This window comes from Silene latifolia, chromosome 6, assembly GCF_048544455.1.
Source record: "Silene latifolia isolate original U9 population chromosome 6, ASM4854445v1, whole genome shotgun sequence".
NCBI classification, from domain to species: Eukaryota; Viridiplantae; Streptophyta; class Magnoliopsida; order Caryophyllales; family Caryophyllaceae; genus Silene; species Silene latifolia.
In genome coordinates, this window is record NC_133531.1 from 45176651 (window position 1) to 45191765 (window position 15115).

At 38.6% G+C, this 15115-nt stretch overlaps 1 non-coding gene across 1 annotated transcript; it reads left to right on the forward strand.

Moving 5' to 3' along the window:
* Positions 1–14788: 14788 nt before the first annotated feature.
* On the forward strand, positions 14789–14895 carry LOC141588871 (small nucleolar RNA R71). The gene has a single exon (XR_012519838.1). It is a non-coding gene; the product is annotated as a small nucleolar RNA R71 (small nucleolar RNA).
* Positions 14896–15115: the final 220 nt, after the last annotated feature.

Here is a 15115-nt window from a genome sequence, read left to right on the forward strand (position 1 = left end):
CTGACCTGTGGTCAGTGGCGGTAAAGGGACAGTGGTTGGGACATTTCCCGAACTAATGTTACTACTTGAGGCTAAGCTAGGAGAAACAAAGGGAATGGGGATGACGACAGGAGGTGACTCCTTAGTGACTTCTCTAGACTCCGACTCTGACTCCGACTCCGACTCTGAGTCGAATTCATTGTCTTCTGGTTCTCCTTTGAACATCTCTCCTTCTCCAGTGGTGAGCTTGAAGAGTCTTCCTTGATTGTTGGTCCACTTGATTGATTTTCTCCATCCTTTCTGCTGACTCGCGTTTGTTTCTGTGATTAACGCGGTAGGGTTGAAGCGATCGTCTTGAAGTATCATGGTAATGATCTCATCCTGCGTGGCTCTAATAAATCGATCCTCTCCAAACAATAGACTAACAACTTGTTCGTCTAAGCAAGGCGCTTGACGGGTTTTGACGGTAGGAACCGTTTCTGGAGGGATGAAGTAGCAATCGTGAAAGATCTCGATTCCGGCTAGCTTCCTCTCGAGATAATGCCAAGGCTCGGGAAATCCGTGAAAGAGTTCTAGACTTCCTTCCTTAACAAAGTATCCATTTAGGGTAGGGAGATAAGGTCGCATTTGGACTCCTACGTACTTACGGTTTTGAACTTGAGCAAGCATCTCGAGAACTTCCTCTTTGGTGGGTTTGTACCATAGTCCAAGTGGTATTCTTTTTGAGTTGCCTTCCTTGTATGGTGCGAAGGTGTTTCTTCGGATAGGGTTTCAAGGCATTCCAGGGAAGTATCCCTGGGATTTGAGTATGTGGTTGACCACCAAGTTGGAGTAGGGATCATAGTATAAGGGTGCCAATTCACTTTCTATGACACTTATGCTTTGGAAGCCCCCAAGTTCATATACTGGATCCGCAAGGACTTGATTGTTCGACTTCTTTTCGATTATTGCCTTGATGGATGACGAAGTGATCGTCACTACTTTGCCATTTAGTGGGATCTTGATATTTTGATGAAGGGTGGATGTTACCGCTTTGGAAGCGTGAATCCAAGGTCTTTGAAGGAAGCTTCAATGTCCACTATTTGGAAGTTAACCTTTCGTTCAATTGGCCCTATGGCTATGGTTAGGTTAAAGAGTCCTACTACCTTTCGTCGTGTACCATCATATGCGCGAACACCTTGATTGGTAGGGGTCCAATCCGACTCTTTCATGCCTAATTTGTATGCCGTTTTGAGGGGTATGACGTTGACCGCGGAGCCATCATCTACCAAGGTCATTGGCACATTCTTCTTTAGACAAATGACAGTGATGTAAAGAGCCAAGTTGTGACTAGCGCCAAAAGGTGGCAAATCTTCATCTGAGAAAGTAATAGGATTATTTAGCTTTGGTGATTCTTGGAAGACCAAGTTGACTACATCTTCGGGTGTGGAGTTATGTGCTACATTTAGTTTGGCCAAGGCTTGCAGTAAAGCTTGGCGATGTGGGAATGAGCTTGCTACTAGTTGCCAGACTGAAAGATCAGCCTTTGTCTTCTGTAATTGCTTGAGCAAATGATTAGTGGAGTCATCTTCGTTATCATTTGGTGTGACAACGTTGGTTGGACCGTTTTGAGTAGTGTTTTGATATGGACGCCCTGAACGAGTTAGGTGGTCCACATCTTGGTCTTCTCCATTTTGGACTATTTCTTTGACTAGGGAGTTTTCAATGAGATACTCGCCCTCGTCATCATCGGCCCATACTCCGTTGATTGTAGCTAGTTCCCTCATTCTCATGATTTCGTCTTCTAATTGCGTGATTTGGTCGACTAGTTTATCAATCACGGCGACTATTTCTTGCATAGTAGCATTTTGAGAGAAGATTAGTGGCACATGCTCCTTAGGTGTTGCGTTAGGGTTATGTAAAGTTGTCACCACATTTTCCAATTCCCAAACTTGCCTATCCACACTCCTTGCCCATGTAATGAAGTCGGAAATGGTAGGGGAGATAGTAGAGTAGAACCCTTCATTCTCGATCGCGTGGATCTCGTCTTCACTTGTGATCACTAGAATCCCAAGAGGGTTCTGAGTGTTATTGGGTTTACCTCCCGGCGGTATTGGTAGTCGACCATCTTCAATCATGTCTTGAAGCACATTTTTCAATTTGTAGCATTTTTCCGTGTCATGTCCCTTGCCCCTATGGTATTCACAGTACGAGTTCTCATCCCAGAATTTGGATTTCTTTTCGGGTTCGGGAGTAGGTCCTATGGGTTGGAGTTTGCCTTGTTTCATTAACCTTTTTAGAGCGTTGGAGTAAGTGTCGCCAAGATTTGTGAATTTCCTTGGTGGGGTACTTTTCTTGGATGGCTCGAGAAGGTTAACCTCATCGGTCTTGCTAGTGGAGCCGTATGAACGACTTGTTGAGCCTTGATATCCTCGACCTACCGTTTTGGACAAGAGCCCTTTACGGATGTCATCTTCAATCCTTGTTCCTAGTACGGTTAAGTCCTTGAAAGTTTTGATGTTTTGGTATCTCAAATGATTGGCATAGATGGGTTTGAGATTATCCACGAACTTCTCCACAAGGGTAGCCTCATCCGGGCGTTCAACTAGTTGGGTACTAGTCTTCCTCCACCTACATAGGAAGTCGGTGAATCCTTCTTTGTCATTTTGGGTAAGAACCTCTAGAGTGCGCATGTTAACTTGGATCTCGGCATTATCCGCATATTGCTTAGCAAACTCGATCGCGGCATCTTCCCAAGTAGTGATCTTCTTGTGTTCTAAAGAGTAGAACCATTGCTTTGGGATGGTATCGAGAGATGAAGGAAAGATCCTTAAGAACATCACAGGTTTGATGCCTTTGATAGACGTGTAATCCTTGAAGGCACGGATGTGGTTCAAAGGGTTTTTGTGCCCCTTGAATTTAGGGATATCCGTCATATTGAAGTTGGTTGGCAATTTGGAATTGACGGCCTCATACTTGCAATTATTCTCCCTATAAATTTCATCCCCTTTAAGATACATCAATTGCTCCTCTAAGTATTGGAGTCTTTTCTCGGCTACAGTCATTCCCATGGGAGGATTTTCGTCCTTTGATTCATCCGCGAAGTCACCTACTATTTCACTTTCTTGAGGAGGCAACCTCCCCTCTACGGCGTAGATCCGGCCCTCGATGGTGTCAAGGCGATCATACACTTGATCTTGGGTAACTTGGATTTGAGCTAACGCGGCTAGGATTCGATCATTACCATCTTGAAGTTGGTTGAAGTTCACGTTGCTTGTTTCAGGCATCTCGAAACTGGATAAGAGATCGATGACGAATCAAAACACGATCGACCATTCTAACACACTTGCTAAGAGAAGAAATGTTTTGACTCGTGAAGTGGGTGTGTGCCACTTGTGTTGAGTGAGCTTTGAAGAAAAGACAAAGTTTTGAAAATGTGTATCCTAGTCAACTATAGTGTAGTTGTAGGAGTGGACTCGAAGTAAGGTTTTGAAATGGGCTTGAGCCCGAAATTTGACTCGACAAACGGACAGAGTTTTGACTGGGTTTTGCTCTAATCAATGGCCTTTTTCGAAATTTTCATTTAAAAAGGGTTTTTGATTTTTACAAAAATCGTCATGGTTTCGTTTAGAAAATGGTGATCATGTAAGGTACAAACATTTATACAAGCATTATAACGGGATGCTGAGTGTATTTTAAAAAGGTTTTGGTTTAAAGGGTGGGTTGCCATACCGAACAATCGAACCCGAAGTCTGTGGAGAGGCTCGTACCAAACAAGAGTAAGGCCGATTCCTAGTCCATTTCCTCAAGTAGTGAAGGTCCTTGAAACAAACAAGAGTAAGTATCATGGTATGGATGACGTCAATCGCTATCCATCCTTAGGCCCAAATAAGAATTAGGACCGTTTAGACGGGACGATTGGTCGAATGGGTTGGGTTGGGCCTAGAAAGGCCGAATAAAACGGTCTAGGAAGACCGAGTTATGAAAACCGACAATTGTCTTGTACAAACTATTCCCTAACCTTGTTCAAGTTTCACCCTTGGCTACACGTAAGTGTATTATCCCCAGCGGAGTCGCCAAACTGTGGACAATGGGCCCACGGGGGCGCTTGGGAGAGAGAACAAGCGTTTGCATTTTGTGGAGTCGCCACCAATTTTTATGGGAAATTGGAACAGTTCGAATATCTCGTGCCATGTCAAGACACAAAGTAGAGACATGAACACCAAGCAATCGTTACCCTTAGAATTCTATGTCTAGAATGACTCTCGTGGATGCCAATGAACACGGATGTTCACAGAGATATGGAGTAAGGGGTGAGGGTACGTATTAGGAAGCTCTTTTGATCGAACACCTAATCCCGCCCGCCTCAATAGCGGCCTCTACTAATGATTAGGGACATCCTCTATACTCGATATATCGTCGATTATATGCATGCAATGCAACATCCAAATATATTAATCCTAACATGTGAAGATTAGACTAAGTCGGTTAACACGTAATTTAATCATACAATTAAGGTCGAAGTAGGATTTAGTGTTCAATTACATGTGAAGACATACAAATGATACAATAGAAGAAATAAAATAAAAACAACGAATAAAATTACAATAATTACAATGGATTTATTGATTTATGTCGAAAATACCTTTAAAACGGATAATTTAAGAAAAAGAATAAAAGAATTAACGAACACATCAGTAGATGATAATACGGATAATAGTCAATTATACGTAAGCTAATTAAACTAGGTCAAGCAACAACGGAGTTCAGAGACAGAAATCATCCTGGAACAGGCGCAGCAGGACTGCGCCCTTTGGAAGAGGCGCAGCAGTTGCCACGTCTGTTCCAAGGGTGAGTTCAGGCTGTGAAGCCGGAACTGCAAATCGTTAAGTTTAATTGGTGAATTTAAAGGATCGATTAATATATTTACTCGGATGGAAGTGATTATCAGATTATTTACATGTGATTAATGGTCATAAAAGCAACAAACATGGATGAGACGGATGCAAACGAATTAATTACATGGAAGAATGATTGATTAGTGACATGGGTGAACAAAATAGGCTAAACATAACGAATTAATGACAAATTAATGACGAATATGACAATAGACAGATGAAAATATATCAAAGGAGCGAATTCCAGAAACTCAATATGAAAGAATCGAATCTCTACAACCCGGATTGATTTTAATGACGAAAACCCGCAAATATGAGATTATAAGGGATTTAAGTCGGATTTAACGATGAATTAAACGTGTTAATGATGGATAATAATATACATGTGAGATTATTGTGCTATCATATCAAAGAATTAACAAGAAACAAACGAAACAAATAAGAATTTGACGAATTACAGAGGACGAAGGAAGAAGAAAGGAAGCAGGAACTGTGGCAGCCTCACGAAGAGGCGCAACAGGTACTGCGCTCCTTCGAAGAGGCGCAGCAGTTGCTTCGTCCTTTCTCGACGGTTTGTCTTCTGGAAATCCGTAAAAAAGGTTTTAAACGAGGTTTTAGAAATCGGTTTTAAGAGGTATTTTCGACATAAACCTTACATTGATGGTACAAAAAGTAAATAACAATAAATAAAGGAGAGATTTACACCCTCAGACTTACTTGTTTGACGAAACGAGATGAACTAAGTTATCGATTAGTGATGCTCGACTCGAATGTAGACGAAAGTGCCCTCGTAAGAGGAAAACGATTAGATTAATTAAGTTGATTGATGTGGAGTTGGTCAAATTGGTCGGTCATGCAAACGAGGCTGGTACTCAGAAGGATCCGAGCTTACGTGGTCGAATGTTCAAGCACGTAGACGCCAAAAAAGTAAGAACAAAGGTCTAGAATGCAAAGGGAGAAGAGAAGGGCGGACACTCGCGTGAGAAATATGAGGAGCGAAGGCTCCTATTTATACTAATCACGTGAAGGAATAAGGTTTTCGGAGAGACTTTGGAAGTGAATCTCGGAAAGATATGAAAAAGATACGAAAAATACGCAGAAAAGGACCTGGGAAGAGGCGCAGCAGTCACTGCGTCTCTTGGAAGAGGCGCAGACACTTTCTCGTTGCGTTTTCCCAAGTGGTTTCCTCCTACGGAAGAAAGATTTCCGTGTTTAAGTTATGGAATAACGGGATAATTTGGTTTTGCTTAATATTTTGTATGAATATTACGGGAAATTGTTTACCAAAGATTAAAGATTGTGAAATATTTATAAAATATGGAATAGAAATATCCGGAACATTCCAAAACATTCTGACTCGGGATTTAGCGGTTATCAGAAAATGAAGACGGTTTTAGGCCCGGACTCCAAATGTACTCTAATTACTGTCAAAACGACCGTATCGGCGCGTAGATGACAATTAAGAGGTAGACATCAGTGTTTGAGCAATCACTTGACGATAAACTTACGAACTGTCACAAATCATTCCGCGTATCAAATATGCGGCCCAATCATCACCGGGTGGTTTGCGAGAGGTGTGGAAATGAGGTATCTACACCAAGTGAAGTAATTAAAAGAATATGTTCTTAAGATAACTACACGAGGAGACCAAAAGAAAGTTTTGTTAGAAAATGACTAAAGAAGATAGAAAATGAGTAAAGAAAAGTCTCAACAAGAGATTTGGCTAGTCTATGACCTACATATAAATAAGAGTTTCAATATTGATATTTACTTAAGAGCCTAAATGAAACAAAGTTGCATCCTTGAATATAAATGAGATTTATGATTAAAAGTTGCAAAGAAAGATATGCCGATGTCTACAAGAGCTAAATTAATTGTTAACCACGCTAGCGTCATTACTTAACCTCATTATGAAAATGAAATGGTTATACCTCCTTCCGGAAAAGGGTATTTTGAGAAGGACGTGCATTAAATGGGATTTCACTTTTAAACAATGACATTGCTACGCATCATTATAAAAATGAATGAGTTAGAGATTAAAATCTCTTTCCATAAGTTTAAGATTGAAACCTTTTCAAAATAGGTATTTTGAAAAGATATGTTGGGAACATATATGGTTTTGATCTTAATAACTTGGCAAAGCAAAATGTATTTCAATTCTTGAAATATTTCGATTGAGTAGTCAATTACGAAACATGTGGAATTGAGTGGGAGTTTGAAATTATCATGTGAAGACATGAAATTTAGTGGGAGAAATCATCTTGTAAAATTTATAACTCATTACTCATTGAGAATGACGAGTTAGTACTATCTTTCACAAAGAAGTATTTGAGTTTTCAATTCTGGATGAAAATGGACTAAGATGAATCCAATCACATCATGGGATGTTGGATAGGCATTGACATATGCACATCAAATCAACGAAAAATGAAGGTTATTCATATCGATGAAAATGGAATTACCATAAGCAGTCATGGTCATTCATTGAACCTAAGAATGGTTGATCACATGATTAAAGATTACTAATGTTTCTGCCATTAGAATAATCATGCATATGTCCAATAATGAATCGTATGCTTAAGAGCATGATGAGTCATTGGTAAGCCATAGAAGAATCGTCATGAATTCTCGAGAAGAACTAAGAGCTATTCTAGTGTTTGACAGAACACTCTGTTATGTGACAAGAAGTTGCACATATTGAAGTTCGAAAACGCATAAGGATTTATGAAAATCCTAAGCTATTCAAGCTGAAAGGAGAAATAAGAAGTTTGAAAAGATACTTGGTTATAGTAAGAAGTTACTCAAAACTAGTATTTTCAAATTTACTAGGACTTATGAGAAGCGCTAGGCTAATCATCTTGACAACTGTTGCAAGATTCTACGAAACATATACCTGGTACATTATGAGTTGGAAGAACACTTGACTAGTGTAAGTTATGTCGTCCACCATAATTCGTTTGTTATGTGATAAACAACAAGAAAGTTCTTTCAAAGTAAAGAACCTAAACCTAGTTTGGGAAACTAGATATGTACTTGGTGAGATTCATGCTATGTAAGACAAACATGAAAATAAAGGAAAATGCAATTCAAGAGCTTGAACACGTGGACACATGGCGTGTTAAACTCATGTTGCAAACGACTAGTGTTTACACACTTACAATATACATCACAAGGTGGTAATATGGTATTGACAACCCGAATGTGATGTCCACATTTGTCGTTTGAGTTATTATTAACTCACCTTATACTTTGTTACATCCAAACGAGTTGTAGAGACAATTGAACCCTGTTAAAGTGAACACGGATTAGCATTGTATTCACCCATAGTCACTTACATGAGGTGACGTCTCGAAGTGACTAGAGTGTGATGCGATTGATGGCAAGTTCAAGTGCCATAGAGTCATATGAGATGACTAGTCGATCACATAGGCAGACTGTTGGGAACACTTTGTTGGGCCTTATGACCGCTTATAGAGTTCTGGCAAATTTATATAGCCTGGTCATGGCGAGAGCTACTATAGTATTCTAATGAGTCGATTCTTTTGACTAAAGACTGTTCGCCTAAGGTGGCACAGTTTCAGATTAACTTTGATTTATGTTACTACGACCTTCGTAAATGGGGTCAAATGGGCATATTTTGGGTTATGATGGCTATGTCTAGTCGAAGGGAATAAGTGCGATAGGAATTGTCCACCCCTTGTCAGGGTTATAACAATATCTCAGGGCCACTCGAGGAGTAATGAACTGGAAATGCGTGGCCACGCTCGGAAGGTATCTATGGTAGATAATTCCTGTCAATCAGTTATTCTCCAGATCGAGGAAACCACTCCCGATATGATCACTTGCAAGTACGACCTGAAAGACACCTTGCATTGAGTGGGAGATAGTAATGGACAAGAGAATTGGTGACACACACTTGTCGAGGACAAGTGGGAGATTGTTGGAATATGTGTCCTCCGACAATAATGCGATCACAACTGTCGATCATGATGATCATATGTTTAAATCTCATTTTAAGAATACATGTGGGATGTAATATTTTACAGTCAACTGGTCCACACATATCGGTAATGATTGGTGACTAGAGTTTGACATTATTGCGTAGTGCGGCGGTGGTGATCAGTTGATCCCCTTAGGTCATACCTATAGGGAAATAACCTTAATTGATTATTTAATTAATCGTATGCCGATACGAGTTAATTAAATTGCTTAAAATTGACGGATGATTTGTGAGTGAGATTAACGTGTCTTATTATAATTCGATTAAATTAGATACGGTCTAAGTAATCGAATTGTTTTATTACTTAGATAAAATTATTGTTTACGAAACAATTGAAATTGAAATTGAAATTGAATGAATAATTTATTATAAATACAAGACGTTGTAATTTATAATTTGATAAACCGTTTTGGTACAAGTAATTACGAATTACTAGTCGATTTTGTATATGACATATTTTATGAGTATGTTGATTTTTAATGTTAAAAATACATTAAAATTTCACATGTCAAGTAACATGTCACATATGTTACAATTGACAAATGACAAAAATAAAATGGACCTTCCATTTTATGTCATATGTGCCGAAAATTGGAGGGAGTATGAGGTTTATATTGTGTTTTTATTTTAAGTGAAAAACACAATGATTAAAACTAACTAGTAGCCATGCAAACCTAGTTTATCTTGAGAAGAACACGAGCTCATGCATTGGGCACTAGCTCTCCTTCCCCACCGGTTTTCTAAAGAGAAATATAGAGGGTTTTTCCTCTAATTTTATTCACTACTTTACATTATATTTTCTAGTGTAAGAAAAATATTCTCTCTACCATTTTGTGAAAACTTAGAGAAATAAAAACCTCACAAATCTCTCCTCTTGGCCGAAATATTCAAGAGCAAATACAAAATATTTTTGTGTCAATTTTTATAGTAAGACTTATATTATTACTAGATCATAATAATATTAGTTATTAAGGGATTTCCTTGGGTATATACTTTTGGGAGAGGTTCTATTTTGGACCTTTTGTTCATACATTACAAGGAAGCTCAAGAACTAACAAGAAGGAGATCTTGTTGGTGCCCTAATATCCAAAATCCCAAAGTAAGATAGACGATTTCTTCTTTTATCTTATTTTAGTTTGCATGCATAAGATCTAGCATTTATTTTATGACTAAATAAATTATTTCATATATGAATATGTAAACTTATGAGATTAATGAATCTAACACTTTCTAGCACATTTTGTCTTCACTCATGCGCATCCCTAAACCTTCCCAGAGGTCACCCATCCTAAGACAACTCTCAGCCAAGCACGCTTAACTTTGGAGTTCCTTCGCATGGATAACTAGAAAAGAAAGTGCACTTTGTTGATATGAGTAGTACTTTCAATCTCTTTAAGCACTAGTCGCGAAATTCCCGTTTTGACATTTATAATTTAATTAGCTATTTTATTATTCTATTTATATTTTAAACCCTTTTTTAATAATAATAATAATAATAATAATAATAATAATAATAATAATAATAATAATAATAATAATAATAATAATAATGGGACAGATTGCGTGATGTGTGTGTCGATTTGACAGGGTCTTCCCCCTTGACTCAGACTGGGATGACCGATTTTGTGCCCGGGCGGGTTGTCGTTGATGCTGCTTAGCGTAAGTGTGCTAAGTATGGGGATTTATGCGTGGCAGCTGGTTATGGTTTCCTTCCCTTCTCTTTCTATTCGCTTGGAAAGCTGGGTTCGGATGTTGTTTCCTTGCTCAAGCGGATCCAGAAATTTTCGGTATCTCAAAATGCGGGGGCTCGGGTGGCCACTTATATTTTTACTAGACTTAGCTTTGCTATTGCTAAGGGGGTGGGGGACCAGATTGTCTCTCGGCTCCCCACCAATTTCATGTAAACTTTTATTTTTCTATCTATGAAAGCTGCGTGCATCCCTTTTTTTTAAAAAACTAAAATAATAATAATAATAATAATAATAATAATAATAATAATAATAATAATAGTAATAATAATAATAATAATAATAATAATAATAATAATAATAATAATAATAATAATAATAATAATAATAATAATAATAATAATAATAATAATAATAATAACCGTCTTCGGTGTGTAGTTAGCTTCGAGTCGTGTTTTTAGCGAGAACCGACTCAATTTAAACTTTTGGGCCTAGTGTGACTAGTGGGCTTTCTTTCCCACCCTTTCCTTTTCTCTATATACACCATCAACCTTCATATCTCCTTCTTCATTACTCCAAATTTCTGAAAACTACTCAACAAACACCACCATTGAAGCTCCTTCCTCACCAAAGCCTAGATCTATCATATCTCCTTCAAATCTCCTCCAATCTTCACCATTTTTGCACCATCATCTTCCTCTCCTTGCCCTCTATCTTTCTAGGTAATAAAGTTCTAGCCTTTTGTATCTTTTAGAAAATCCATCTTATTGTGAGATAAGTTTTCTCACCCTTTTTGCCTTAAACTTGTTCTAGGATGAAGCTTTAGCATTCCGGGGTGATATTGAGTCGGAATCATGTCCTTTGATAAGGTAAAAGGTAACGGTGATAAGTTACTTGACATTATGTCAATTTTGTGTGTTTATATGTTGTAGTATACTCATATATGTGTTAAAATTTGAATCTTCACATGTTTTACATGTTTATTGTTGAATAATTTTGTATGTGAAACCATCTTATGGTTGTTTGGGAAATTTCTAGTCTTTTGGTTACATGAGTGTTCAATGGATGAATTGGGTTAATTACGTGGATGAATTAGTGCATAAACCATCTTATTCATGCTTAATATTTGTGTGTAATTATGACATGAAGATGTTAGTTTGTAAACTTTGAGTTGAGAACAATTGGGTAAAGTTGGTTGCTTTGATATGTAAACTATTGATTTCCGTCTCAAGTATACATATGAAATTCCTTGTTAATTACATGCTCTTATTCAATTGGATTGTAATGATAAGATAAGATTTATTTGAGGATAAAGATGTAGTTCGTAAGTGTCGTGGGAAGCAGACCGTTGCCGCAGGCTCTGGCCACTAATACGGGCTCCGGCCACCACCACAGGCTGTGGTTTCAGCCTGGCCAGTTTTCGTAAAATGGCCATAACTCCTTCGTTACTTGTTCGTTTTGAGCTTATGACCTACCGTTAGAACCATAAGAGGATAAGCTATCACCTCCAATTGGTTCAACCTAATTCTCATGTCTAGAACTCAAGTTATGACCATTTGAAGTCTACCCTTGTTGTAGTCGAGTACTAAACGAGTGTGACGTTTTACATAGTGTGACGACTTGACATTCCTTATTTAACCCTTTTGGACCTTTGGTTACGGTTATGTGTGCCATGTTTCCGTATTGGGTTATCCTTTCACCTTTCATCGGACCTTTGGCTACGGTTATGTGGTCCATGTTTCCGATTAGAGGTTACTCGACCTTTGGTTACGGCTATGTGTGCCATGTTTCGAGTCTTGGATGCGATTGGTATATTGCTTGTCGAATCGGGTGACGTCCATTCCGAGAGTCTGGATCCAGGTTTAGACTAGGACCGTATTATTATCGTCGTTCTACCAGGAGGTTGCAGTCTAGGTTTTTGTCTTGTGAGTCCATGCTTAGTATATGTCTTACACTTTGAGTCAAGTCAATATGAGATTGGATGACCTAGTTGTTCTACCTTCTTGAATGCATACTTACTCTTAATTTATCATGCTTATCTCACTATGATTATCATTTATATTCCCTTGTTCATTATTTCAAAGTATGTTGTTGCGTTCAATATGATATTCGCTCACATGTCAAATGACGTAGTAATACATGTTTATCATTTGAATAACTTATGGAATAATTAAGGCGTAAGTAAGGATTGGAATAATAACCTTAGGTGTCTTGGACATGCTTTAAAGGTAGCCTCTGAGCCGGATACTTGTGTGTTGTGTCTTGGACATGCTTTAATGGTAGCCTCTGAGCCGGATACTTGTGTGTTGTGTCTTGGACATGCTTTAAAGGTAGCCTCTGAGCCGGATACTTGTGTGTTGTGTCTTGGACATGCTTTAAAGGTAACCTCTGAACCGGATACTTGTGTTGTGTCATATAAGTCTAATTATTATTCTCTCTAGCCTTCTTGTATCATACCATTCATATGGCCATGCGTGTTTATAGTTGTATTATCAGTTATGACGGTTTGGTCGGATTGTCTCATATGTATGTATCATATGTCTTATCTATGGTTGACTACACATGTTTTGAATGTTATTCTTATCTCTCAGTGCTTACATCAAATAGTTATATTTATTATGTTCTAATATGTTCCTGCTTATCTGTGTTTTGACATAAAGTGGCTGGGAGAACCTTGAGTTACTCCCCACTGACTGTGTCGTTCATGTTTACATGAATGACAGGTATTAGTTGGTGCATTTATGGGGTGAAGACATGTGTGAGCTAGCGAGTACCTTGACCGTTGGACTTTATTTATCTTTTTGCTAAACTCACCTATTTTCGTCTTGTCATTCGTGGGATATATTTTCCCCCCTTATTTGCTAGACTTGGTTTGTAATAACCTAAGTTTGCTTATCGTTGCACTTGTTTTGTTTTTAATAGTGACTCCCGCATGTTAAACTTTGACTAGTAATAAAAAGTTTTTAAAATTTTATAACTTTCGCTTAAATTTATTAGTTATATTTTCCGCATTATCGCGGCGTGTCACAATGTCTTTCATATATTTTGCATAGGCCGGAACATGGTTGATCAACTCCGTGAATGGGATAGAAACCTCTAGGTTCTTCACAATCTCCATGAACTTTCCAAGTTGCTCATCAAGCTTGGGCTTGGCTTGGCGACTTGAAAATGGAAGTCTAATCATAACAGGTTCTTTTTCAACCTCTTTGGCCTTCTCTTCATTTCTCTTCTTCAATGAGTCATTGGTAGTTGGTTCCACTACCTTAGGATTTCTCCTCAATGGTTCCATCACATCTCTTTGCTTGACACTTTCCTCAATAACATCCTCTTCAATTGGCACCTTAGGTCCCTCATATCTTGTACCACTCCTCAAGTGAATGGCATTGATGGTTTCATGTCTTGTAGAAGGATTACCTTGAGGAGGTAATTGTCCTTTTTGTCTTTGGGAACTTGAAGAGGCCAATTGGGACAATTGTATTTCCAACATCTTGGTATGAGCAGGGATATTGTTGATGGTAGTGTCTTTGGCTTGGCTACCCCTTTGCATTTAAGTAAAGAAATCTTGTTGGCTCTTTTGCATATGGAGGACCGCTCTTTGAACATCAAAGGCTTGGTCATTGGATTGATTGTAAGAGGGTTGGTTTTGGTTGAAGTAGGGTCTTTGAGTAGGATTTCTCATTGGAGGTGGGGTGTATGTTGGTTGAGGATTTTGAACATTTTGGCTTTTGTATGAGAAGTTTGGGTGAAATTTGGGGTTTTCATTGTAATAGTTGGAGTAAGGGGTGCCATTCTTGTATGCTTGAAAAGCATTCACTTGCTCACTTGTGGCCCTACACTCTTGTTGATCATGTCCCAAAGTTCCACAATTCTCACACACTCCATTTGGAATAGAAGATGTTGCCACCATGGCATTGACATGTTGATGTTGCTTGAATTATTGAGAGGCTTCATTCATCTTGGCTATGGCTTTCTCAAATTTCAAGTTCATTGTGTCAATATGGGAGCTTAGTTGGACACCCAAATCGGCACTAAATTGTGTAACGGAGTCAACTTCATGTCTCCCTCCCCTAATATCTTTTCTTTGCCTACTATATTGAGAGTTGTGAACTGCCATCTTCTCTATCTTTGCCCAAGTTTGGTTGTCATCTACCTTGGTGAATCTTCCATTAGAACCCATGTTGAGCACATTCCTTGAATCTTCATACAACCCATTCCAAAATTGTTGGACAAGAAACCGTTCACTTAGTCCATGATGAGGACAAGAGCGACATGTATCTTTGAATCTTTCCCAAGCCTCATATAGAGACTCTTCATCTCTTTGCTTGAACCCGGTGATTTGGGCTCTTAACATGTTGGTCTTCTCCAGAGGGTAGAACTTCTTGTAAAAGGCAAGTGTTAACTTCTTCCATGAATCAATTCTAAGAGTGGCCTTGTCTAGGCTCTTTAACCATTGCTTTGCGGCTCCAATCAAGGAAAAAGGAAACAATACCCATCGAATTTGGTCTTGAGTTACCCCCGTTTGGGAAATAGCATCACAATAGTCACAAAAGGTCTCCATGTGTAGATGAGGA